The sequence below is a fragment of the Rhinolophus ferrumequinum genome, chromosome 3 (genome assembly GCF_004115265.2).
Source record: "Rhinolophus ferrumequinum isolate MPI-CBG mRhiFer1 chromosome 3, mRhiFer1_v1.p, whole genome shotgun sequence".
Taxonomy (NCBI): domain Eukaryota; kingdom Metazoa; phylum Chordata; class Mammalia; order Chiroptera; family Rhinolophidae; genus Rhinolophus; species Rhinolophus ferrumequinum.
Genome location: NC_046286.1, coordinates 98,173,178 through 98,201,142, shown reverse-complemented (window position 1 = coordinate 98,201,142; position 27,965 = coordinate 98,173,178).

Genomic DNA, 27,965 nt, shown 5'->3' with positions numbered 1-27,965 from the left:
AATTATCTGATTGTGACTTATCTCCTGATCTAGACCCTCAGCGGTGAAATATCAGGGATTCATATTCCTCTTGGTATTTACAGCACCTAGGACAGCTCCTGGCCCACCATATGTGTTCTAGAAATGCTTGTTGTGAGGGTGGATGAGTCTCAGTTCTGCCACAAGGTCTTTGAAGGTTGGGATCTTCTTTGACAACTTGCTTTATTTGGGCTGCAGTTATCTCAGTTGTGGAAAGATTGCTCTCAGTTTTAGAGTTTCTCTCAAACTACAAATCTCTGATGCAGTGAGTGTAAGCAAAGAAGAATCAAAGAGCAGAAAGAATCAAAGATGATACTAACGGTTGTCAGCTTGAAAGAATGTAGGAACATAACGGTGCCAATAGACAAAACTCATTTAGTTAGAAGCAATCATTGGGACACTGAGAAGAACTTTTTGGAAACGTGATTATCTGAGATAAAGGGAACATATCCAATGAAAGCCCAGCCTGTAGGTCAGGTTTAAGTTGGAAATTTTGGGGTTATACCTATACAAGTGATAGAAGGTTGATTTCGGAAGAATAAAGTAGCAAAGATAGATTAAGAGTAAACTGAGAGTTGTTGGGTGGAAAAGGGAGAATCCTTCTGAAAGCACAGGGCTGAAAAAGTTGAGAGGATTCAGAGGGAAACACTGCCCCATAGGAACCTGAAAAAAAAAAAGAATTGAAAGGATGTTTTGCAGAAACCAAACATTTTTTTGGTACTTACAGTTCAAGGTAAAGAATTGAAGCTAAATTTGAATGGATCTACAAACTTCTCACCAATCCTGATGGATTGGTGTGACTTCCTTTACTATTACAGTTCCCCAAAGAGCTATCAACATGTCTTTTTCTACTGTAACGTTATGCACCCACAGGACAGAAAGTTCCAAATCGAATTGGAAAAGAATTAAATTATATTTGAAATTTGTAGTTATTGGGACAAACAGGTGTTCATTATTTCAGGTAGGTTTGTTTTAATGGATTATTCTTGGAGCAGGACAAAAGGTAATCACACAGTTAATAAATTCTTGTCCACACCAAAGACACATCCATTCTTCCTACAAATATCTGTATGATGTCATGTTGTCATGCAGACGGGACTGTGTCTAGTTCTTTAGAGAAGAAACGGAAATTATTTTCTTTAGCAGTCAGCACATGGATGTGTTATTACAGGACCCTGGAAAAGAGTCAGAAATTCAGTCACTCAACTTCAAGTTCGACAAGTGGAGGCTTAGAATTGGCCGAACCAGATGAACTAGTGCAGGGGATGGGATAACCAAGAATTTCTGAAGGAAAACTAGTATGGAGAAGGATTCTGGTCAAACATGCTCTTATTGGACATTATAAAAATTATTACTTATTTTTTGCACTCGGCATCAGTATGCCTCTAGGGGATGTCCACTAACTTTACAGGAATCAGCAGAAGTGCCAATGAGAGAATATGCCCCAGTATTTCTTATCCTTATCTTCAGAGAGGGACAAAATAGATCCATGGAAACCTCAAGGTCGAGGGAGAAGAAAATGATCTATTCTAAAAACCTCTTTTGTATATATTATGAGCTTCAATATCAAGAAATCCAAGAACTGTTGGAAAATTGCTGAGAATGCTGCGTGTGAGAGAGCTGTACTGTATCAAAGTAAAGCATCCAAAGGACACATTTTCAAAAGGAAAAATTGCCGGCAAAGAGCACTACGGACAATCAACATGAAAACAGGGGCTGATATAATCACAGCTAAAGGAACAAAAGTTAAGCGTTCTCCGTTCGGCTCAGCTGGCCTATTATACCTCTGAATACCCAGCTCACAAGGCCTCCCCCTTCCTCCCTCCGATTTCAGAGGTGTCAGACAGGAGACACAGTGCCAGCAAAAAACCTTCCACCGAGCTCTTGTTAGCTAACTGCCGTGTTTTGTTCCGTGGTTACATGTCTGCACAGGCCGTCATTGTGTCAGTCATAATTACCACCTGTTCGCTGGCTCCCTTCAGGTTCCATCACCTCTGCAGCATGAAGCAGCCAGCGGCAGGAAGCAGTGTCGATTGCCCAGGAGCGGCGACTGTCAGGCTGTGGGTTTCAGGGTATAATTGCTGCCAGCGCACAGCCTGGGCCTTTTACCCTACACCCCCCTCCTGAATCGGAAGGAAAAGACCCAGCTGCGTGCTCTAGCACTAACTCGCATTCTCTAGGCAGAGCAGATCAGAGGCACGTCAAATGTCATTTTCATGCCATGAATCAGATCTGAACTCTCGCACAAACGTGTCATTCTGCTAAAAAAAAATGTTCACCTTTAAAAACTGTGCAGACCGCATCTTCTTGCCCTTGCTATTTAGTGCTTGACGCCATATAGACTGTTTTTGTTTTTAATCATATCATCCTCTGAGATTTTTTGATTAGAGACTTTCTTAAAAATGATGTTTGGATTACATATTTGCAAATTTTCCCACTCATTCTAATATCACATGAACAAATAAGAAATGACATTTGTTAACATTAATTGGGCAATTAGTGTGTCAGGCATTGTTTTAAGCATATGTTAAGTACATAATTTGCTTTTCACAGTGCTCCAGTTGGGTAGGTACCATTTTGATTCCTGTTTTATGGATGCAAATAGTAAGGCATAGAATGTTTAAGTTCTTTCTACCAGGTCCTTAACTGTGCCGTTATCTTTTCTTGCCTCCAAAGCTTTGCACGTGGGGTGTCCATAATGCCAGAACTTTCTTTCTCATTAAGCTAATTCCTGCATATGCTAAAAGTTCATTTCAAATATCAGTTGCTTGGGAAAGTCCTTCCTGACCTCATTCCCCCAGTCTGAATTAAATACTCCTATGAACATGGTTTATGTCACTTGGATAACTTTTACGTATGCTACTGTCATTACTGGTGTGTCTGTTACTTCCATATGGGCGGGGACTATAAATCCCCCAAATAAATTAGTTCCCTGAGTCAATTGTCTTCTGACTCAGGACTAGTTTAACATTTATAAAATTATTAGCAAGAAAAAGATGATGGAAATAATAGCATTTTTAAAGACAATATTTTGCCCTTAAGTGTACCAAAATATCTGGTCTTCAGGTTTATACAGTTGTCATGAAGTGCCAGTCACAAGTGTTTACTACTGACACAGCATTGTTTGGGAAGTGAATACTACTTAGAATTTTTTAAATGTCATGTTTGGGCAAATAGTCTGTAGATTTGAAACTATAATGCTCCCACGTGGGAACTGGGCACAAGTAGAATCATTTTGCCTTCTAGTAGTCTTAGGGAGGGGAAGGTGGGATCACGCTGAGTAGGCCAAAGCTGAGTGATCATGAGAATCACCTGGAAAAAATGCGGATTCCCTGGTCTCCTACCACCTGCGGATCGGAATGTTTGGAGCTGAGGCCCAGGAAGATGCCTTTTGCACATTGCCATAGTTAGTCGTGATGGTCAGCCAGTTTGGGGAGCAGTTATAGTATAGGCCTTGACAGGGCCTAAGGTGGTGTGGTTTAAGCAACACTGAAAACACGTAAAAGCGATCTTCTGATGTGTGGACAAGGGACCCCAAAGGGAATAAAATAAACAATTCACTGGTCACATCAGTAGCATGAAGCAAATTAACAATAAATGGACTTTTTGGGGAGGGTGGAGTCAGGGTTCTTAATAGCAGGCTCACGTACAATAACCCAGAAGAGCTTTACCACGATGCCCGGGGCCCACAGCTGCCACTTAAATCAGAATCTTAAGTCTGAGCAGGACTTCAGCATCAGGATTCTTTGGAAAGCAGCCAGACGATGCAGCCAGGTCAGTGGTGGGATTAACAGCACAGTCAAGAAGGTTCCAATCGGAGGTACTTCAGAAATCATCATAGTCTACAAAGACAGTATATCATTCAGACAGACTAACGTTCCCAAAGATATTCCTCAGGATGCTAATTCCTGAAGGCTCTCTGAGAACAGGACACTGTGGTCAAATATATTTGAGAAATGCAACCTACTGCATATACCCATTTTTGAGACTTATATGCGTAGTACATATTAATGTTTCTGAGAAGACCTGTGACGAAGAAAACTGTTAATTTGGTTTAATCCAGTATTTTTCCATGAGAACCAGTTTTTATTTTTAGAGCATCTACTAACATCCCATGTAGCTTCATAAAGAATGACTCAACGTAAGGAGGACGGGTATTGGAGTGCTGTGCAGGGAGACTTTTGGCTAAGGCTCTTCTCTGTGATGTCTGAGGCAGTGGGTGGCCCTAGGCCTTTAGTATTAAAATGATGAGGTGTGATGAACTGATGGAGATGGACCTCCATCGGTGTAAGTGAATCAAGATGCTTTGACCATGCGTTGAAGAAATGATGATTTCTTCATTTATTAGGTCATACAACCTTCAACAGAAACATTCTCCATAGAAACCTTCTTTTCTCCCGATTCAGCAGAAGGAAAAATTTTGGCCTTGGCTTGGGGCCCAAACAGAATTTAAACTTGGACGTCGACTTTCTCTGATCATTGAAAAGTGAGTGGAAGTGATAGACATTGCACCCAAGCAGAAGCCTGCAAAGTACTTACATGGTTTGGCTCTGTCTCCTCGCTCCTTCCTCCACCCCGAGAACAGCGTGTCCAGAGAGCAGCTGCCCGTGCAGCCAGGGCTCCAGGACAAGTAGACATATGGGATTGAGCCCAGCCAAGCCCCAGTTCAGTCCTCACGTAACCTGAGCAAGAAATAATTCTTTGTGATTGAAAATCAGGAAGATGTTCGTAGCTTATCACAACTAAGTGCAATATAGAAACCTTATTTGGCTCCTGAGTCAAAGAAACCAAACAACTAGAGATTCATGACATAATCAGAGAAATTTGTATGCTGACCTTAAGAACTTAGTGTCCTTTTGAAGATATAAGAGAACCATTTTGCTAGTGTTTAAATAAAATATCTTTATCTTTGTGATTCCCGCTGAAATACTTTTGCATGAAATGATGAAATGTGGGGACAAGGAAGAGGGTGGAGTTGTTAATGAAGCAAGAACGTCCAGGAATTGATAATCGTTGAAGCTGGGTGATGGGAAATTAGGCATTCACTGTATTATTTTAATTTTTTATACGTTGGAAATTTCCTACAATAAAGTTAGAAAATCAACATTCACAAAAACCATTCTCTATAGTTGAAAATTCATGGAGTTTCTTGTTAGAATTATAACAGTTTTCTAATTTTATAGCATTGCCAATGAGCCATCCCCAATATAAAAGAGTCAGCCAGAAATATCTAATGATTTCCACCATGCAATTATTATCAGTATTTATCTCAATGGAAATTGGTGAATATTTGGAGCTGGAACCCTAAGAAAGAGAAATGAAGATCTAGAGAACTCAAAAGGATAATGACCCTTTTTGAATATTGACACACATGTTTTTCCAGACATAGATTTTTGTGTAGGCAAAAGCTATTTGATTATAAAAGATCTGGTTTCTCCAAATTTTTCAGAGGTATAAACTTCATTAATTAACATCAAGGAAAACCGAGCATCTGTTACTTTTTTGTCAACAGATTTTAATAATATTGAACACTGCTAATTGGATAAAACTGAAATATAGCCCTTTGTATGTTAAAGTAAGATAGTTTCTTCTGCTACGTTTTTTTCCACTAAATTTTATTTAAACCATGGCAACTCTTCAGAGTTTTCCTCACCCACTTAAGTTAAAGTGATTTTGAGTACCTAACGGTAAAAAGGTTTGATGTCAGAAAGTGCTGTCATTATTGCTGTTGTGGTAGTTACTGTGACCTAGAAGGAGAAGAAAAGCAATCCAACTTGCTAACATTTCAGCTCAAGAGTTTTCCTGAATGTTTCTGAAGTCAGAAGATGAAAAGGTACATTTAATAGGCTGAGGAGAAACTCCAGACACAGCACTGCTGAAAGACCAAATGAAAGATTTGGCAACAGAGGAGTGATAAGAATGGTGGACAGTGGATGTTTTTGTTTATTTTTTAAACACTGACTATTATTACCAACAGATGGTAAATTAACCATGAATAGCTGGAGGTAAACTTTGGGCCCAATTTAGCCTCAGCTCTAATTAATGAATAGAAATCAGGGGTATCATTAAACGAATCAGTCTAGTTTAGAAAGAAATGGAAATAAAGGTAAAAATGGAGTCAGGCAGCTTGAAGTTCAAATCTGGACTTCGCTAATTTTTAGCTGTGTGGCTTTGGGCAAATTACTCAAACTCCCTGAGTGTTAGCTTCTTTGTTTGTGTAATGGTAATGAAAAGACTTACCATGTAGGATTGTCGTGAGGGTAAATTTTATAACAGTTATCAAGTTATTTTCATCCTCCCCCTTCTGCCTGTAACATCAGAGAAAGACTTCCAAATATTTTGATTTTCAAACACTGACATTTCCATTAAATCCTCTTTGGTGCTATTGGTGCCAGTCCTGTGTCATGGCAAGAGTCCACACCATAAGCTAGGTTAAGCCAAGCCTGTAGGAGAGCTTCATATCAGTGGTTTCGTTCATTTCTGAGGAATTAGAGCTGAGAATGTTACTCAGTGTGAGCAGGTTTTGAAAAACCTCACCCTGAGTGTCTTAATTTTCCCAACATCCAGTCACAGAGACTAGACAAGGAAGGGAAGCACCACCCCAGCACAGCACAGCAGCTCTGATGCCCTGCCATCTCAGCAGGGCCATTTCTCCCAGGAAAATATGTCTCAAAGCCATCATATACAGTTATGCAAGTTGTGTACTGCACAAGTCAGAGGGTACAATCAATACCTCCAGGTGTCAGCACTGCACAGTCCAGTTTGTTGTATGTTGTGGCCCTGAGTGTGTGATCACTCTTCTGGCTTAAAGTTCCCACTGCCTTTTCTTTTTCTTTTCTTTTTCAGAAATACTGAGGTGTAATTGACCAATAAAAATTACACAGGTTTAGGTGTACCACACAGTGGTTTGATATACATATATATTACGAAATGATTACCACAGTTGAGTACATTAACACATCCATTGCATTTTGGGGAGTGTATGATGAGAACCTTTAAGACATACTCTCTCAGCAACTTTCAAATATGCAATACAGTATCGTTGACTATAGTCACCATACTGGATATTAGATCCCCAGAACTTATTTCTTATAACTAAAAGATTGTACTTTTTTAATGCACATCTCATTTTTCCCACCATGCCCCCCACACCCACCCCTGGTAATCACTGTTTTTCTCTGATCAATGAGTTCAACTGTTTTAGATTCCACATATAAGTGAGATCATACAGTGTTTGTCTTTCTCGGTCTGGCTTATTTCACTTAGCATAAAGCCCTTCAGGTTTATCCACTTTGTTGCAAATGGCAGGATTTCCTTCTTTTTATGGCGGAATAATATTTCATATATATACATATATGTATCTATATGTATATATATAGCATTTCCTTATCCATTCATTCATTAACAAACACTTAGGTTGTATCCATATCTTGGCTATTGTGAACACAATGGGGAAAGGATAGTCTCTTCAATAAATGGTGTTTGGAAAGCTGAATATCCACAAGCAAAAGAATGAAATTGGACCCTTTTCTTATACCATGTGCAAAAATCAACTCAAAGACTTAAAGACTTAAACATAAGACTTGAAATGGTAAAGCTGTAAAACTCCTAAACGAAAACATAGGGGAAAATCTCCTTGGCAATGATTTTTTAGATATACCAAAAACAGGCAAAAAAAAAAAAAAAAAAGCAAAAATAAACAAGAGGGACTACACAAAACTAAAAAACCTTCTGCACTGCAAAGGAAACCATCAACAAAATGAAAAGGCAACTTGTAGAATGAGAGAAAATACTTGCATATGTATCTGAAAAGGGCTTGATAGCCAAAATATATAAGAAATTCATACAACTTCATAGCAAAAAGGCAAATAACCCAATGAAAACCTAGGCAAAGAAGCACTTCTCCAAAGAAGACATACAAATGGCCAAAAAGTACATGAAAAAGGTACTCAACATCACTAATCATCAGGGAACTGCCAATCAAAACCATGAGATATTACCTCACAACTGTTAGAATGGCTACTGTCAAAAATACAGGAGATAATAAGTGTTGGTGAGAATGTGAAGAAAGGGAACACTTGTGCACCGTTGGTGGGAATGAAAGTCGGTACAGCCATTATGGAAAACAGCATGGAGGTTCCTCCAAAACTTACCAATAGAACTACTGTATGATCCAGAAATCTCACTACTGGGTATGTTTCTGAAGGAAATGAATTCAGTATCTCAAGGTGATATGTACATTCCCAGTGCCTTTTCAAACAGCCCATGCTTCCCAGTGCTGTCTCTCTCAGGAGACCCACTTCCTGGGGCACATTCTGGGGTGCCCAGCCCCACCACTTTTACATGTGCTCCCTTAGCCACAGAGCGGCCACAACCCCTGAGATCCATGCCTTCTTCATCCTGTAGAAGCCAGTGCTTCCTGTGGCTGGCAAGTTCCTTTGGGGCATTCCAGCAGAGGAAGCCTCACCTAATTGGCCCAGCTTGGCAAGGTGCTCTCTGCATATCCTGTCTCATGAGGCCTTGACAAGTGGGGTCCTTGGAATTGAACTTCTGACGCTCTGTCACTCTGGTCTGCTGCTCAACCCCCATGCGTATCTCCCTTCCCCAAAGCCGGTCGTGTGACTCATGCTCTTGCCCACCTAAATCGTAAGGTTCAGCGACCTTATTCTCTAAGGAGTTCTCAGATCTTCCCAAACATTTTATCTTTCGTTCAAAAGGGACTCAACGATTTTCTTAATTTTTTTCCTTAGAGGTAATTTTTTTCCTTTTAGGGTTACATATTTGCCCTAAAGTCTTGATCTTCCCAATTCTTTCCTTAAAAGGCAGATATGTTTACACGCACAAGCAAACACACACATACAACATGCACACACAAGCATACCCTCTACGTTTCATAGCCTCTAGTGTGCAGAATTATCAAAAACACCATTGTCTTTGTTTTGTTTGTTTGTTTATTTAGGTTTAGTTGGTCCTTGATTCTGCATCTTTATTTGAGGAGTTGTAAGAAATAGCACAATATTAGAATTCTGATATAAATTCCATACAACTTTATGCAAGATTCAAAAACAATTATCAACACCTTTGCAAGTCCTATTTTGTATTAGGTGCTAATGGAGATGCAAAAAAATGCATAATATATAGTCCCTGATCTTATTGGGCCTGACATCTTTAATATTAAGTGTAATTTATGTAAAGCTGCAACTTTTCATCTTTTCGTTGCATAGAAGACTTACAGGGTTTCCTCTCGTTGTGTACCATAATTCCAGACTCTGAGGGAAAAAAAAGAAAGATGAAGTTGAGGGTGTGGGAGCAAATGAAAAAGGGGAACCAAATAATAATTTAGTAGCGCTTGACAGCTAATAAAGACTCTCTCCTCTATTGCCTCCGTGGCCCTCACAAGACTGCATCTCCCCTCCCTTGGGCCCAGACCATTTGGTGGGCTCCTGCTGTGTGCCGGGGTCTGGGATACCCAGAGATGGAACAATCTCTATTGAGGCTTCGAGCAGTCTGGTCAAAGAGACAAATAAGAAAAATCAACAATTTCAGTACAGTGTGATAGGTTAGATGTTAGAGGTTAAAAAAAAACAGATTTCTAGAGAAAGTTAATGGGGCCCAGTGAATAGACATCAGAAGCACTGTTAAGGTGACCCCAATTGAGTTTAGTGTATAGAAGAAAGCAGAACAGCCCGATGGAAAGAGATGAAATTGGAGTCAGGTAGCTTGAGGTTCAAATCTGGACTTGACTACTTCTGAGCTGGATGCTTTGGGAAAATTACTTTGGGGATAGGAGTGGGCAGGGGTCAGGGAACCGTCTTAGGACAAGCACCAGGCAATGCATGATGGAAGACGAATCTTGAAGAGTGAGTAGTAGCTCGTCAGCAGAGGAAACAGGTAGAAAGACATTCCAGATGCTTACCGGTTTGCAGGCACGGAGGCAGGGAGGTGGGTCGCCCGCTTAGGTGCAGAGCAGAGGGCTTGGGCTGGTGATGCTGAGCAGGCAGTGATGGTTAAGGACCCTGAAATCTATGCTCAGAGGTCTGGGTAATTGGTCCAGGGGAACTTAGTGCCATAGTCTACAGATAACAAGGCGTGCACCAGCATTGGCAGGCACTTCACCTATGTATTTATTTAATCCTCACATTGGGTAGCTACCAAATGAGACAGGTACCTGGATGCAATGAGCTTACACAACACATTGTGCGAATTGGGAAACAGCGCTTGCTAAGGGGAGGTCCATGGTTTGGGAAGAACACTGTATCTTACTTGGTAAAGAAGCCCACTCCTTTCTGTGGGCAGAGACTGTGCCAGGTCACAAGGCTCCACAAATAGAGGATCCCACTCTCCCCCGCCTCTTCCACTGGTTGACTTTATGTAGTGCCAAATCATACAGCGCGTGTGATGAGCTGTCAAATGAGAACCTCATGAGGACCTCTGGAGGCCCAGAACTGTTTACTAATGTGTTTGCCCAGTACACAGCTAGTGAGGGGAAAGCTAGAGTTTACAGCCTGGAGTCTAACTTTAGAGTCTATATTTGCACTGTGTGTGGTTGACATAATAACCTTGATTTTTACAGATAAGGAAACTGAAGCTCCAAGGGCTTAAAGCCATTTGCCCATCACTAGAAATCAAGAGTTGTGGAGAGGGAAGTGAAACTCAAAATGTCTGTCTCCAAATCTCACTCACTTGCCTAAAATCAAATTAACCTTAATAATTTTAGGTGGCAAAATAAGACAGAATGCAAGAAATTGTGCATCAGTAATTCAGGGATTGAACATGGATGAATTGCTTTAAAATTATGCACTGTATGTCTCAGAACATGATTTTGAAGCAATTAAATTGTCATCTATTTCTTGTAGTAATATGCTGAATGCTGAAAAAATGCCCAGCTTGGAAATTTGATACTTCTTTCCTCTTTAGCATTATTAGCATTACCTACAAAACAGGGGGCAATTTTGCATTATTACAATAGTTATACAAAAATACACTTGGGTACAATAAGTATTGTACTATTTGTGAAAATGACTCCTATCTTATGGACATTTCCAATTGCTTGTGTTCCATAATTTGGTATTCAGATTCTAATTGCACAAAGCACTTGCCCCTGCTTTGAGGTGTGTTGAGAACTATATATCCTGAACTCTTGTGTCTTTTCAGTCCCAGAATAAGCAAAGTCATAATCATAATGATTCTAAAATATCTGTCATCTAACAAGTCTTACATTTTTTTCCCTACATAATAACTGATAATTTACTTTTTCCACCTCCCCTGTGAGACAAACAGTTCCCTTTTATTTATGTTACAATGAAACTGAGATTTGGAATAATCAGAAGTCATATACTGCTGTGACGATGGTGATGGGATGATAATGAAGCATGCTGCTGGTGTGGTCCTTTGTGGATACAAGAAACATGTCCATATGTTTTCTCTTTGATGCTGACCAGGACCTTGTGTGGTAGGATAACGATGGTTCTGTTTTCACAGATGAGGAAATGGAGGCTCATCCACTCATTTATTCACATGTAAATGCTTAGTGACAACATACTGTGTGCCTGGGACTATTTAAGGTGCTGAGAGTACAGCTGCTGAGCAAAGGGACAAACATGTCTGCCCTCATGGAGTTTATATTCTGTTTACCTTCTGTATTAGACAGCTTGGGCTGTCAAAACAAAGTACAGATTGGGTTAGGCCTAAACAACAGAAATATGTCTCAACGTTTGTGGAGGCTGGAAGTCCAAGATCAAGGTGTTGGCAGATTTGGTTTCTCCTGAGTCTTTGTCTCCTGGGCTTGCAGATGGCTTCTTCTCACTGAGTCCTCACGTGGCCTTCTGTGCACTGCATCCCTGGGGTCTCTTTGTGTGTCCAGATTTCCTCTTCGTATAAGGACACCATTGGTTTGGATTAGGGCCCACCCAACGACCTCATTTATACTTAGTCATGTCTTGAAAGGCCCTATCTCCAAATTCCATCATCTTTAGGGTACTGGGGTTAGGGGTCCAACATGAATTTTGGGTGGACACGCTTCATCCCATAATACCTGCCTAATGTGTCACACAGATACGAAGTAGTAGAGTCATAACTGATCTCTGTTTTTTGGATCTACTATCAGAAACTAGAACATGCTGCTTGTTCGTTACCTGCCAAATTAAGACCTGAAATATTGCTGTTAGGATGTAAGGGGAGTGTGTGTGTGTGTGTGTGTGTGTGTGTGTGTGTGTGTGTGTTTACGACCAAATTGTTTACACAAAAGAGGAACTTCAGTTTCGGGTTTGTCCTTTCAAAGCTGTGCTCCGCAGAACATTCTGATTCATTGCTTAGAGCTCACCAATTATTTCTTCCCCTTTCAGTGGTGAGCCCCTGAGCATTTTGGTGTCTTCTAAATCTCTTTCCACGACTTCAAAATTCACACCACTTAAAAGTAGGAGGTTCAACTATTCTTTAAACTAGAGCTTCACTCTCTTTGACATCAAGACTTTTTCTTTGATAACTTCGAATGCTTCCCCCTCTACACCAACTACTTAATAATGCTCATTAATGGTTTAGAGTTTCACACACATTAATAATAATCTATTTTGTTTATCTTTTTTAAGATCAGTTTTAACTCTGCATTTCGGCCTGCTATGCAAGTATAAACAAGGCTATTAACTGAAGAATACTCTTTAAAAAAAAAAATGTCTCAAGAAGTTCTATTGCTTTTTTAATGCTGCTTCTAAACACAGGCAGATACATACAACTGCCATTTCCATTCTGTGTCCTCAGTATCCTGACTGTGAAATAAATAAAAGACAACTTTTGCATTTGGTAACCTTGAAGTTCTCAGAGTACTTTTACCTCCAAGGCTGGGTAAGTGAATGCTTTCAAGTGACTTAAGGAGACAGAGTGGGGGGAGTGGTGCACGGGGAGTGAGCTTGGCTGCTACATGAAACATGAACAGGACTTGAGGTATTCAGCACTCAAATTAAAAGAAGTAAACAGAAGTGAGGAGAGAGGATAAAAACAGAGTGGAATAATTTTATAAGTTATGATGCACAATGTGGCATTTCAATATTGTAATATGAACAGAGCCTCTTATTTTTCTAATGTATTTGGTAGTGGCACGGTGCTTTTCTTCTGGAAAGGCTGCGATGGCTTTCTGTGTCCTGGTTTTTCCCCCACGTACCCTCTGCCTGCAGTGCAGCCCTCTCTAAGGTAGAAGACCACTGTTTGATGGTAAATAACTGGACAGCTCCTATTTCAGTGAGGAGCAGAAAGACAGATACTTGGGGTCCAACTGAAATAGTAAAGGCAATCCTTCATGCTAGTGAATTCTGGCCTAGCAATTAACTAAACTTGTTACAATAACAGTAATTTAAGAAGTCCTTGGTCCTGTTTTAATAAAAACAAAAATAGGATCCAAAGCACCAAAGACTCTATTTCTCCTATAAATACGCACTTTCTTCATAGACCTAGCCAACCTGAGGCTTGAGGTTTTTTAGGGCAGATAATTCTGTGGTGCCCTATTTTTCATAGGATGAAAAAGTTCATGTACTATACATCCAATGACCTTTTGCTGTCTAAATATTAAGGAGATACTAGTGTAACTTCCTGAACCAAGTAAGACTGGAATGTTACGAGATAAGCGAGGGTCAGCCAGCTTTTTCTATAAAAGCCAGATAGTGAATATTTTAGGCCTTGTGGGTCATCCCACCTCAGCAACAAATATTCCACTCAGCAGTCAACATGCAAAAGCAACCAGAGACAATGTGCAGATGAAAGGTTGTGACTGTGTTCCAATACAGCTCTCATTTAGGGACACTGAAATTTGAATTCTGCCAAGTTTCCATGTGTCACAAAATATTCTTCTTCTGATTTTTCCCAATCGTGTAAAAGTGTTAAACATATTCCTAGTTTGTGGGTCACACACAACATGAGGTTCATTGTTATTTGCTGACCCCTGGGACAAAGGTTTGTGTGCCATCAGTAGCTGAATTATGCTATTTAAGGATACGTCACGTTATTGATTTGAGTTAGGGAATTAAGGTAACAATATCAATATCACTGAAGTATCAAGTAATTGAGTTGCTCTATTGTCCGGACCTTGATTTTCTGCCACATGTAACCAAAATCTGCAAAACTGCGTAGGTCTCTTAAATTCTAGGTGTATGTAGTAGGGACTTTCTTTTAATGGTTAAATATTTTACACCTTAGTTCTTTCCCTCCCTCACTCCCTCGCTCTCTAAAGGAGAATCCATTCTAGGCTGGTTCAAGTTCTTCTCTCATGTTGAATTAGGAGAAAGACAGGGCCACAGAGGTCCAGAGAGTGGACAAAGGCCACAGTCGGAGAAAGGAGGCTGATCTACTATTAAAGTTGGATGCTATGAGAAGATAGGGGGAATATCATTATAGTTGGGACTGTGGGGTTAGTTTGAATTTTAGGATGTGAGAAGTTGTGTGGAAGAGAACTGAAGGAAAAAGGAAAGGAATTTGAGTAGTGTTGTGTATTATTCATTGGTTCCTTTTTGATGTTTTTCTAGAAACATAAGTCAATATTAGAGTTCTCGTTTAATGTTTACTTTTTGGCTGCTGGGCTATGTGTCTTTGTTAAGATTCCACACAGAGACCAGGCATGAGAGGGCCCAGGATTTATTAGTTATATAGCTGTCTAAAATATCATAAAAAGAATAACCTCACATGCACAAAACAACATGTTTTATTTTTACTTACTCTTTTTCAGATATCTTGGAATTACTAAATATTTTATGGACCTTGACAAAGAGTCATAATACTCACAAGGGCTATAGTTGCCAAAAAAATAGGTTAATTAGAATTTTAGCTTTGGGCTTTGATAGTAAGGATTGTTCACTGCCTTTGCTTCTCCTAAGAGGAAGGTGTGGGTCTTTGTTTTGGTTCACAGGTACAAGAATTCAGAGATTGGAATTGGATCCGCATTCAGTAGTGTGTTCTCTAAGAGACCTATGAACAACATTAAGAAAACAATTAACTTTAAAAGGCAATTGCTACTACGTATATAAATTAAGAAGCACCTATTTATTTGCACAGACTCAGAAGAATTATAACACATAATTATTATCCAATGAGGGCTTATTCTCTATATAGTGCAGATAACACGAAAAGTCAGAGAGAGTAATTGAAGAATGAGGGCAACATAGCGTCCTGTCACAAATATAAAAATCTGCAGATATACAAGGTACCGTGAACTCTTTAAAGCAGCTGTCAAAATTTCCATTAGAAACTTTATTAAAACACAGAAAAAATAATAAAAATCTGTGGAATGAATGAATTAATGAATGCTATAGCCCCTCTTCACTCTGTCCTGGGTCTGAAGCCATGGATTCGGATTCACGTAGAAAATAGAGGTGCTCTTGTTAAGAGGTTTGGTTTCTTATGTTTCTTGACTCTAACTGACACCATCCATATGCTTGTGAACTCTGATAGGCTCATAGCACAAAAATAACTCTTTGCAAAGCAATTAAGTTTTAAAATAATTTCATAACTCAAGGCAACATCCACAGGAATGAAATTGATTTGCTCAGTTCTTTCAAACCTCAGGCAGCAATCCACTTATCACCAGATCTTCACCAATAAAAGCAAAGAATGGTTCTGAATAATAAAATGCTTTGGAAATACATGAAATTCCCCCATGCCACTCCCACACATCTCTGTTCATTGCTTACCCTTTTAGAGGTAAAAAAGATTTTGATCAAGATGGTCTGTAATCACACTCGTGCACCAGGTTTGCTCATCCACACACTGGCTGATGGCACTGTAGTTTCAGTCGCCTATAATAGCCCAGTGAAGCTTTTGCATAACTCAGATAAACAGCACCAGGGAGTAGAGTGTATTCTGTTATTTACTCTTCGAGTATGCTGAGGTTACACTTGCAAGTTGCGTGAGGCAAATTCATCTTCAGTTCATATAATGAAGCTTTATGTACACCACAGAAGGCTTGTGATAGGTTGAATGAGTCATTCAAATTCTGTTTAAATTTTAAACATGTCTTTAAACTTTTATTCTCGTGTGTCTCAGGACACATGTGTTTTCTCTAGCTCCCCAGAGGCCACCCAGCAATGGCTATTTTCCATTCATAGTCGTAGGATTGAGTCCATCAAGGCTGCAGTAGGATCCGATTCTATCATGTCCCTGGCTTAGTGCCAACAGAATTGGTGACTCACATAGTGGTGGGATGACTCTGAATGCTGATCTAACCTGAATCAGCTCTCTATTTGCCAAGGTAGGCTTGCCTTTCATTTCCTTGCCTAGCACTTGTGTTCTTTCCTGAGACTAGAGGGTGGTTCTGAATTCAGGTCCTCTTTGGTAGGGCCCTGAAACCTTGTGAAAAGATGGTAGAGCACCATCTTTAAATACTGAAAAAAAAAATGTCAACATAAAATTTTATACACATTGGAAATAGCTTTCAAAAACCAAAGCAAAATAAAGACGTTTTCGCACAGGCAAAGACTAAAAGAATTCATCACCAGCAGAACAACATAAAAATTTAACATTTTTAACTACCTTTAACAAGCAGTCTTTTAGGCAGAAAAGCAATAACAAATGGATATATGGATTGATACAAAGGAATGAAGAGCACCAGAAATAGTAACTACATGAGTAACTATATCAGCTTTTTCTTTCTTATTATGTAAGCCTCTTTAAAATATAATTTAAGGGCTAAACAAAACAATAACAATGTATATAAAAGTAAAATGTTTGACAATATGAGCCTGAAGACCATGATGGGAGAAATGAGAGTTTGTAATTGTAAGGCTTTTATACTACATATGAATTAATATAATATTACTTTAAGGTAGATGACAGTAATACGTTAAATGTGTATAGTATAAAATCTATCACCACCACTAAAATAACAATACATTTATAGCTAATAAGCCAAGAAGGGTGACAAAATCAAATCATAAAAATAATAAATATTAAAAAGGGAGCAGAAAGAACAGATGGAACAAATAGATAACAAAGAGCAAGATGATGGACTTAAACCTAAGCACACTGATAATCATATTAAATATTAATGGCCTAAACACCACACAAATATGGTCAGGTTAAATACAAAAGCAAGACCCATTTCTGTGCTGCTTACAAGTAACACGCTTTAAATATGAGGACAATAATAAATTAAAAGGAAAAGGATGGAAAACAATATACCATGCTACACCAATTAAAGGAAATCTGGAATGACTATATTTTATCAGACAAAGTATATTTCAGAGCAAAGAGTATTACCAGGGGCAAATATGATCATTTCATAATAAAAAAAGGAGTCAATTATCAAGAGGCCATAAAGTCCTAAGTGTATATGCACTCTGTGACAGAACTTCAGACTATATGAGGCAAAAACTGATTGAACTACAAGAAAAAATGGATGAATCCACAATTAGTGTCAGAAATTTCAATACTCCCTTTTGCAACAATTGATAGAACAAGTAGGTATAAAATAAACAAGGAATAGAAGACTTGAGCAACACTGTCAACCACCTATTGGTATTAGCACTATCTAATTGATACTTATATAATGCTACTCAATAACAGAACTACCGTGTTTCCCTGAAAATAAGACCTAACCGGAAAATAAGCCCTAGCATGATTTTTCAGGATGACATCCCCTGAACATAAGCCCTAATGTGTCTTTTGAAGCAAAAATTAATATAAGACACGGTCTCATTTTCAGAGAAGCACAGTGTATTCGTTATTTTCAAGTGTGCACAGAGCATTTACCAAGAGAAACCGTATTCTGGGCCATAAAACAAAGCTTGATACATTTAAAAGGATATAAGTACTATAAAGTAGGTTCTCTGATCATAATTGAATTAAATTAAAAAGTAGTAACAGAAAGATCTCTGGAAAATTGTCAAAGATTTGGAAAGTAACTAACAAAGTTCTAAAATAACCCATGAGTCAAAGAAGAAACCAGAAGTAAATTAGAAAGAATTCTGATTAGAAAAAAAATGAAAACACACTATGTCAATGCTTGTGGAATAAAAGTAGCACTATAGCAAAACTTACAGTATTAAATCTCTATATTACAAGAGAAGAAAGGTCTCAGACAATAACCTTAGCTTCCAGCTTAAGAGGAGAGAAAGAACGACTACACTTGTATTAAAAACTGACAATCTCGAGTTGGTTAGGATGTGGAAGAACTGGAACTCTCATAGACTGCTGGTGAAAATATATAATAGTGAAACTACTTTAGTGTTTTCTTAAAACTTTAAACATCCACTTACTAGATGATCCAAGAAAAAAATAAGTATATGTGATCCAAATACTTGTACAGGAATATTCACAGCAGCTTTATTTGTAAACAACCCCAAAAGTCATAAAGTGGTAAATGGATAAACAAATTATGGCATATTTATTTTATGGGCTATTACTCAGCAATAAAAAAAACAAAAAAATTATTGACATATACAACATAGGTGAATGTCAAAATAAATATGCTGAGTGGAAAAAAAACAGACAGAAAAGAGTCCATACTGTATTTATATAACATTTTAGAAATAGTAAACCCATGTCTAGTGACAATAGCAGATTGGTGGTTCTCTGAGGACAAGGACAAAGGAGAAAGAAGGAAGAGATTAACGAGAACAGGGCACTTTCGGGGTGAGGGCTATGTTCACTATCTTGATTGTGGTGATGATTTCATAGTTGAATACATATATCAAAATGTGTAAAATTTTAGCTTTTGTCTACTGTTTATTGTTTGTCAGTTGTTCTCAACCTGCCACAAAAAATTCTACCACTGCAATCTTCCTAACATACCAATGTAATTTTTTCCCCCATTTATCAAAAACTTAAGAGAGTATTAAGCTCAGTGTTAGGTGCAAGAAATTGATACAAATCAAACCTGATTTAGCCTTCACTGAGATTTCAGTCTAGGAAAGTCATAAAGAAGCAACTTCTATGTAGGGCTTGGTCATCTATAAAATATTGATTTTCACAGCTTTGTCTCATTTTAGAGTCATGGTTATTTTTAATCTAAGCTATTAATTATGTTTCCAAGAGCTAGGTGTATAAAAATAAAATGGGGATTTCACTGTTGTTGCACTTGTGGGAGCAACTTACACGGTCTATGTGAGACTATTGTTTTTATGTCCAGTGCAGGAGCTGGAAGTCCCCAAATCAGATATTCAGGAAGAGAAGGTGAACCTGGACAGGAAGTAGGGTAGACTGGAACCTAAGATGGTCTCTCACCACCTCCAAACTTGTAACTTCAAAGATAGGGGTGTCCATCTTTGATAAAGATGGAGGAGTGTATGGAGCGAAACACTCATGTGGCTCACATTTTGAGCAAGCTGTAAGTCAGCTCCATGCTGACCCCTTAAGGCAGAAAATAAGTGACAGCATATGTGTATGTAAGTTGCGATACTGTCTCAAGCTCTATTCTGATCTCGCAAGAGTTAGCAGCAAGATGGTTGCTGCTTTACTTCCACCTTCCAAATCTTGAGCAAAATGTCTCTTGTGGACCAGGAAAGGAATTCTAGGACATGTAGTTCAGTTTAGCTGTATTGATGCAATCCAAATCACACTCACACACATATATTTGTATGCATGTGGATACACACACACAAATGTCCATGTGCTTCCATACATATATATGTGTATGTGATTTAGGATGTGTCAATATGACTAATCTGAACTACATGTCCTAGAATTCCCATCTTGGTCCACAAGGGACCATTTTGTATGTATATACATAGAAATATACATATATATGTAGTATATATCAGACATGTAGTTATATACTTAATACTTTTGGAGAAGCTGTGCTGTGAAGAATAACAAACATTCCTGAGCACATGCAGTGTGCCAAGCTCTGCGCTGATAGCTTTACATACATTATGTAGTTTTATCCTTAATTAATTCTATGAATAGGTATTGTCACCACTTCGTTAGATGAGGAAAATGAGGGCAGAGAAGTTAAGAGACTCATCCAAGATTAGATGTTAGTAGAAAGTAGACAAGGGCTTTAAACCTCGAAGACTGTGTTAACATGTGCTATAAAGCTACATAGCAATGTAGTAAAATGAAAATAAAAAAACAAAAGTAAAATAAATATAAATAGTAAATTACCAGAACAAATTTAAATAACCAATTAAAGAATTTTAAAAACATGGCAATGTTAAACAAATCGAAAATCCTCTGAGATAAATAGCTGCTCAAATCACATTTTAAAGATTTTAATCTCATCTGTGTAAGACTCTCTTTAATTTGCACCCAGTATACCCACTCCTAAAATATGTGCCAACAACATGGGAATGTTCACTGACTTCTATTAAAAAAAAAGAATCAGAATAGCCATGTGGATCAGAAAAAGGTTGGTAGGGCCAACGGGGGAATTTGATAGGAGAGAAAAACAGGAGCTAGAGATTGAAAGAGACTGAGACTACAACATAGAGATGGGCTGAAGCTGACGGAAAGATATGCAAATGTTCATCGGCTGTAATGAAAAATCTCCTTATTAAACTGAGCTTTATCTGGGAGCAGTCTTCCTTTTAGGAACATATCCAAGCAGAGATAAAGGCATCTACTATCCTCATTAAACTGTGCATGGTCTGATGCAATCAGACTTGTATAATTTGCATATGGAGCAGTTGAATCTGCTCATCCTGTCTTGCACCTATTGTTAATCACACCAGGCTTCCCCCGCCCTCCCTTCTCCCGGAACCCTTTGATTTAAGCAGATAAATGAATAACATAAGGACATCAACACCTTTGTGAGTGATTGTCAGCCTGTACGTTCACACTGTCCCTTGGTTTGCTGATGATGTCTTGGTTGGCATTCCATATGTTTTTTGATAGCGTCCGTCTTTGCCGATTGAGGCAAGGCTGTATGCAGGCAGGTCAATGACAGAAAAACGTTACTGACATACGTGTGGGCTTAAGTCCCTGTTAGTCTTTAGCCATAATTAGTAAGGTGGGTGCTCTCATTGTATTTATTGGATTGGACGTGCTTTCAACAAAGTATCTTTGAGTCTGTATGCAAGGTTTGACTGTATAAGGAGGCTTTTAGGAATAGATGAAAACTCTAATTACCTCTTGGCGGTGAGTAATATGCAGTTATGGAGATGGTTGTAGTTTGATGTTTGATGTGTTGGTCTCTGATGAGGATGAGAGGAACTATTCAAAGTCTTTGCTTTGGTCAGTTGTATTGCTGCCCATTATTTATATTAAGGGGATAAGACATGGAAAGGGGGAAAAGGAAGCAGTGTAATGTTCCTCCACCTGTCAACTTTGACCTCATTTCCAAAATCCCAGTGGTGTTTTCTATCTATGCCTCACCCTTATGGTCACACACACTCTCTCAGTGTTGGAGGTTGAGGAGGAATAGAGGAAAGGACATGGTGAAAATTTTTCTCTGGAGTAAATTGCATCCACTCAGAAGTGGTGGAGACTAGTTAAAAGGTCTATGAAAACATCTGTATCGTACCAACATAAGATTATGTGTTGCTTGGAAGTGAAAGTCCAGCTCTCAGGAGACATGGGAGGAAGTGTGTAAGTATATCTCAGAGTAGCACTCTGAAACATTTAGAAGTGTGAGGCAAGTAATATTTAAAATATTAAATAAAATCTGTATAGTACTCGTTATTTTGTTTCACTGTCATCCACCTCAAGTTCCATTAGGTTGGATATTGGGTGAAGACACACTCGTTTTGTTGGTTGGAGGGCAAGGCAGTTGTGGGAAATAGGAGTGAAAGCAACCCCCTCCTGCCTGAGGGCAAGCCACCAGCGTGGACTTTAAAGAGGTGGAAAGAGGGAGAGGGGTGATAGATGAGGGTAAAGGGGATCAAATCTATGGTGATGGAAAGAGAACTGGCTCTGGGTGGTGAACACACAATGTGATATATAGATGATGTAATACAGAACTGTACACCTGAAATCTATGTAATTTTGCTAACCATTGTCACCCCAATAAACTTTAATTAAAAAAAAATAAGCAATTGCATGCTTTGGGAGCTAGTAAACTTGGAAGAAGTCGTTAGGTTAGAACATTAAGTAAAGCTGAGCGATCAGGGAATAAAGGAATACTGAGTAGGAAAAGAGTGAATTCTTCAGGAGGGAGATGATCTTTTTCTTAGAAAGTGGGTGGATTATGCTGCTTTTTCTGTATAGTGTTCACTAATTCACCATCATTTACTTTCTTTATTCCTTTCTGTGTCTTCAAGATGAGGAACTAAATATAGGATACACCTGGAGTTTGATGTTAAATATACATAGGTGTTCAAATCTTGTGCTCCATATACAGCTAAATATGAATAACAACAATAGCTTTAATGATAACATTCACTGAACATACACTCAGCACCAAGCTAAGAGCTTTCAGTGAATTATCTTATTTAATTTTCCCCAAAAGGAGGCAGTCATTATGATCATCAGCCCTGGTTTCACCTGTAATGTAATAGGCTTGGGGAGGTACCTTAGGTACCTTGCTCAAGATCATTCAGAAATTTGTTGGTTTGACTTCTGGCATCTACCACTATTCCTTCACTTCCTGTTAGCACCTGACTCTACTCTGGGCAGAATTGTTTCGTGTAGTTACTGTGGGAGAGCAGTTCTTAGCGCAAGCTTCTTATGCTTTCCTCTCATGCCACCTCTGACTACAGAAGCTGTGTGTGTGGGGCATGGAGGGGGCGGGGAATTCTTTGTTTAATGTGTTTCTGGTACACCTGGGGCAGGAATGTAACCTAAGTTCATCCTATCAGTGCTATCTCCCCAGAATTTGCACACTGGTTACACAATGGAAAGCTTGTTGGGAGGAGAAATTCATCACAGCCATGGTCCAGCCTTGTTTGTAATCCAAGCTGCCTCAGTGCTGTATTTTCTTCCTTACTTTTCAACCTCAGTCTTTCTGGTTTCCATTAATTCCAGACACCCCAGATGTCCTTAAAATAAAGGCTCCTTTTCCCATATAGCAAGAGGACAACTGTTACCTTGATTCTCAAGACCAGGGTATCACATGACTCCCCCACAAACAAGAGGTCTTCATTTTTACTTTGTGATTTGGTGACAGAACATTCTGATTTCTTTGTTGTATCCATATGAATTTTATTTATCTGTCAAGTTTCAGCTCAAATCCTCTCCTGATGCCCTTCCTAACTATACTAAGTCCTGATAGACTTTCTATTACTATGATCAACTATAAACCAAGTGTGGCCCAGACTGTTGACTATCAACTCAGCCTTTTATACTCTCCAGTGCAGGCACTCTGAACTCACTGATGCATTTATTTATTCAACAGTATGTATTACGTGACAGAACTCTACTAGATGTTAATGACAAAGTAAGAAATATACTTCAAATATGTGGCAAGTGTTTTCAAAGAGGAAATGTTATAGCAAAATATGATGGGAACTTTAACCTCATCCTGGGCCACAGAGGGGTGCATGAGGTGTGTGAAATTCTCTAACATAGAGTAGACAAGTGCATGTATATTTGAATTTACCTAAAACAGGCCTCTGTACCAGCCATCAGATTCTCAAAGAGGTCCATGGCCCCCCCAAATATTAAGAACAGAAACTCTGAGTGTACATGCTTGCCTTGTTTCTCCAATTAGTGAAATCTCTTTGAGTGAGGGAACTGTCTTATAATTCTCGTCTCTTTCCCAGATAACCTAGTCCAATAGTGCTAAGCATATAATAGATTCTCAATATTCTTATCAAATACTGAGAGACTCTGAAAAATGAAAAACAAAATGCTTCTAAAGGTAGGCTGTGTCAACTTCCCATTACATGTTTTTCTAAAACTCAAATTTAAGACTAAATTGAATGGGGCAAATTACTTAGTTTCTTGTGTATTATTTAGAATAATGTTCTTTAGAAGTGTATTGCCTGAGATAAAATCCTGGCAGTGGTGAGAAGTGAGGATCATTTTTAAATTTTTGATCATGATTTTAGTCGTCCCCTCTGCCCCCCCAAAAAACTGTACTTTTCAGTGACTGTTGACCTCCCCTTTGGATATCAGGCTCTTGCCCCACATTTTCTGTGCTCTCCCAGGGTGAGTAGCAGGTCCTAGTGTTTTAATTTCATCCTTGCCTCAGTAGGTAACTAGCCCTGCTCCCTCTATCTGCTACCAAGTCGGGAAGAATACAAAATGCCTTTTCTCATTCATAATGATCACTATCAGACCTCTGGGAGATCGTGATTGAAAAACTGAGTCCTTCTGGCCAGACTAGGAATCAGGAAATTAGCTTTTTATAGTTTTGAGAAACCTTGGAATGAAAGACGATGTTAGGAGAACAAGTGGCAACCGGGTCAGAATCAATATTTATTGGCTTATTAAAGGAAGGGGGATGTTGGGAACAAGTGTCTCTCCACATGTGTGGGCTGGGGAATCTGAGTCTGTATACGCCAACTGCTGTCTGCCTGTGAATACCAACTGTTAGGGTCAAGTGTTTTCATTTTTCTTATGTTTACAATCTTTGAAGTTTCTCATTTAACATGCCACAGGGCATGCATGTTACCCATTCAGGTGTTAAGCCGCAATTATTACAGGAGAAATGATTCCTAGTTTTTGTTTCATCTCTCTTTTCTCCCTACCTTTTCCCCACGTGCTTGTCTTTTCTCTTTTTCAGCATTTAATCTCTGTGGGAGACATTCTAGTAGGATTTTAATCTTCAAAGACAGTCCGTCTCTGTTTTACAGAAGTCACAGATGTGCTCCTGAATTAGTCTCTCACGTTATTAACGCTCAGAAATACTGAGGGTCCTAATGAGACTGATTTCCCCTGGAATGTGACCCAGTCTGAGAGGGTGCTCTGCCTACCCCACCCTCTCATTGTGTCTTTCCCTCCATCACCAATAAAAATCTCCTCCATTACGGCTGATTTCTACTATAAGATTTCCTCCTTTGAATCAAAGTGTTCTCTAGAGGAAACGGGGATTATATACTAAAGCTTATGTGAGCCTTAAGACACCCGATTAATTCATACAATTCTAGCATTCAATACCACTTTTACTGAGCAGCTAATCTGTACCTGACACTGTTCTATGTACTTTATATAGGTCAGTGCATATCATTTTCTCAAAAACTTTGAGTAGCAGGCTCCCTCATTACATCAATTTCATAGCTGCCCTCAGAAATTTTCTGAAAGTTATTTTAGTTGACAAGCAACATGACCAGAATTTGAAGTCAGACTAACCTGGCTCAAATTTAAGGCCTTTTCATTATATAAAGTGAAATAAAACCACAATCACTACATATAAAATACTTGGATTAAAAAACGTTAGTTCCTTCACACATCTATCCCCCCAATTTTTTATTAGAACAGCTCATCATAAACTATAATACCTGAATACTTTTAGAGAATAAGAGACTAAACGATTCAGTCATTCAATAATATTGAGTGGCTACCATGTGCCAGAAACTTTTTTGGTTGCTTGGGATACAGCAGTCAACAAAACAAAGATTCCAAATTTCTGGAAAGCTTACATTCTATTGGGGGTAAATAGTGGAAAAGTATATATGTATAACATATAGTTTGTTAGAAGGTTACTAGTGCTATGGAAAACAAATTGTGGATGGGCAATGAAGCAAAAGGGATGGGTTGATTGTAATGATAACTTATAAGTAGGAGGCCATATAGTCATAACTGATAAGGTGACAATTAAGCACATACGTGAAGAACATGTGAGAGCAAGCCAGGGACAGAAGTTTCCAGGCAAAGGAAATAGCTGGTACAAGTCCTGGAGGTAGCAGTATTATGGGCATGTTCCAGGAGCAAGGTCAGTGTGGCAGGGAGTTAGAGCTGAGTGAGTATTGGGGAAGATATAATAGAAGATGTGATCAGTGAATTAATGGTGAATAGGGAAAATTAGTTAGTTGCTTGTAGACCACAGAGAAGATTTTGGTGTCAAGTCTGAGTGAGATGGGAAATTATTGTAGGACTTTAAACACAGGGATGACTTGGTCTCAGTTACCTTATAATGGAATCCCTCAAGTTACTGTATTGACCATAGTCTGTAGAGAAGAAAGATGGAAGCGCAAAAACCTATCACAAGGCGACAGTGAAAACTCAGATGAGACATAACATTAGCTCAGATCCTGGTGATGGAGGTAGTGGAAAGTCATTTTATTCTTAATGTGTTTTGAAGGTAATACCAATGGGATTTGTTGACTGATTGCATATAGGAGGTGAGAAAGAGAGGAGTCAAGGATAACACCATGATTTTTGGCCTGAACATCTGGAAGAATGAAATAGCCCTTACTGAGATAGTGAAGATTTAAACAGGAACACCATGAGTTTCATTTTTGACATGCCAGATGCATGGTCCTGCCGGACTCCCAATATTAATTGGCAGATGAATGTCTGAGTCTGAAGTTCAGAAGAGATATCCCAGCTAGTGATAAAAAAAAAAAAAAATTGGGTTCATTAGTAGTATAGTATTTAAAGTCAAGTTATAGAGAAAAATGAAATTCAAGAACTGAATCTTGGAGTACATGCTCCCCACCACACCCCCCCCCCCAAAAAAAAAAAAAAAAGGCCAGAGAGATAGCCAGAGAGATGTGGAGAAAGTAGCAAAGGCCAGTGGGGTATTAGAAAAACCAAGATAGTCAGGTCTCATGGAAGCTAAGTTTGGAAATTATTTCAAAGAGGAGGAGGAGGTACTGAAGGATCAAGTAAGAAGAAAACTGGGAATTGATGATGGCTTTTAGTCATGGGGGCATATGTGTTGGCATTGATAAAAGCAACTTGAGTGGAGTGGCATGGAGTGGAGTAGGACGGGTGAAAGAGCCTACTGTGGTTTTAAGAGAGAATAATAGAAGAAGAACTGGAGACAATAAGTGTAGACAAGTCTTTCAAAGAGTTTCACTGTAAAGGAAAGCAAAGAAATATTACATAGAGAAGAAAGTGGTTGGGGTTTTAGGCTGGTAGAAAGAATGTTTGTGTGATAATGGGAGTCAACCAGGAAAGAGAAAAACAAAAACAGAAACAAACTGGAAGAAGCAGGTAAGAGATGGGACAATTATTAGAGAAATGTCTCTGTGTAGCTGAGAAGGGTTGGGATCTATTGGAAAATGAAGAGATGCGTCTTAGCTCAGAGCCCTGCATCCCTCGTGGGATAAGGAAAGAAAGCAGAGTATACGGACATTGCTGAGGGTAGGTTTATGGTTTCCATTTTCCAGTAGTGTAGAAAGCGAAGTTATGAGATAAAAGTGAAGATGAGAAAAGAAGTATTAAAGATTTGAGGAGGTATGAAGTAACTCTCTAGAGGAATATGAAGTCAATGGACTAGGGACATATAAGAGGACTTTTAGGCAGAATTTCAGGCCTATTTGAGATTAGTGATCATGATTTGAAGTGAAAACAATCAACAAGTTAAAGATTAATGTGAAAACACTATGTGGCAATTCCACTCTGCCCAAAGCCCATTCTAACACTAAAGATCCTGGAAAATGGGAAGGGGGGTGAACAAGTGAGGAAGAGGTCATGGACTCAAATCAAGATTTGCTCACATCAAAATTACCTCCAAAGTGGGTGCTACACACATATGTATAAGCACTGTTCTATAAACCTTCATCATTAAGAGTTTTAGTTTTTTTCATCACTACTATCATCTACCTACTCGAGTCTTTCGTAGGTACAAATCTAGTAGCCCCTGTTATCACTATGGTCAACTGGTCACCTTTGGCTTCATACCTGTTTGGAAATGGTTTCCAGCAATTCTGTGGGTTTTGGTGGCCAACCACAATCTTTGTGATTTTCTGTATCAGCAACATAGAATGCTAATAGCATCACTGAATATTAAAATTAGATAACCCTTAGCCAGTATTTGTCCTCATCTTGCCAGAAAGCCAACAAAAGCCCAGGGAAGAAGAGTGATTTGCATAAAATCCTCTAATTTGGGATAGAAGTGGAGCTGGTATCCAGACTTGAAACTCCTGCCCACTGTACATTCTGGCACATCTCTCAGCTGGTTCCCTGGATTTAAGACAAGTGCACAA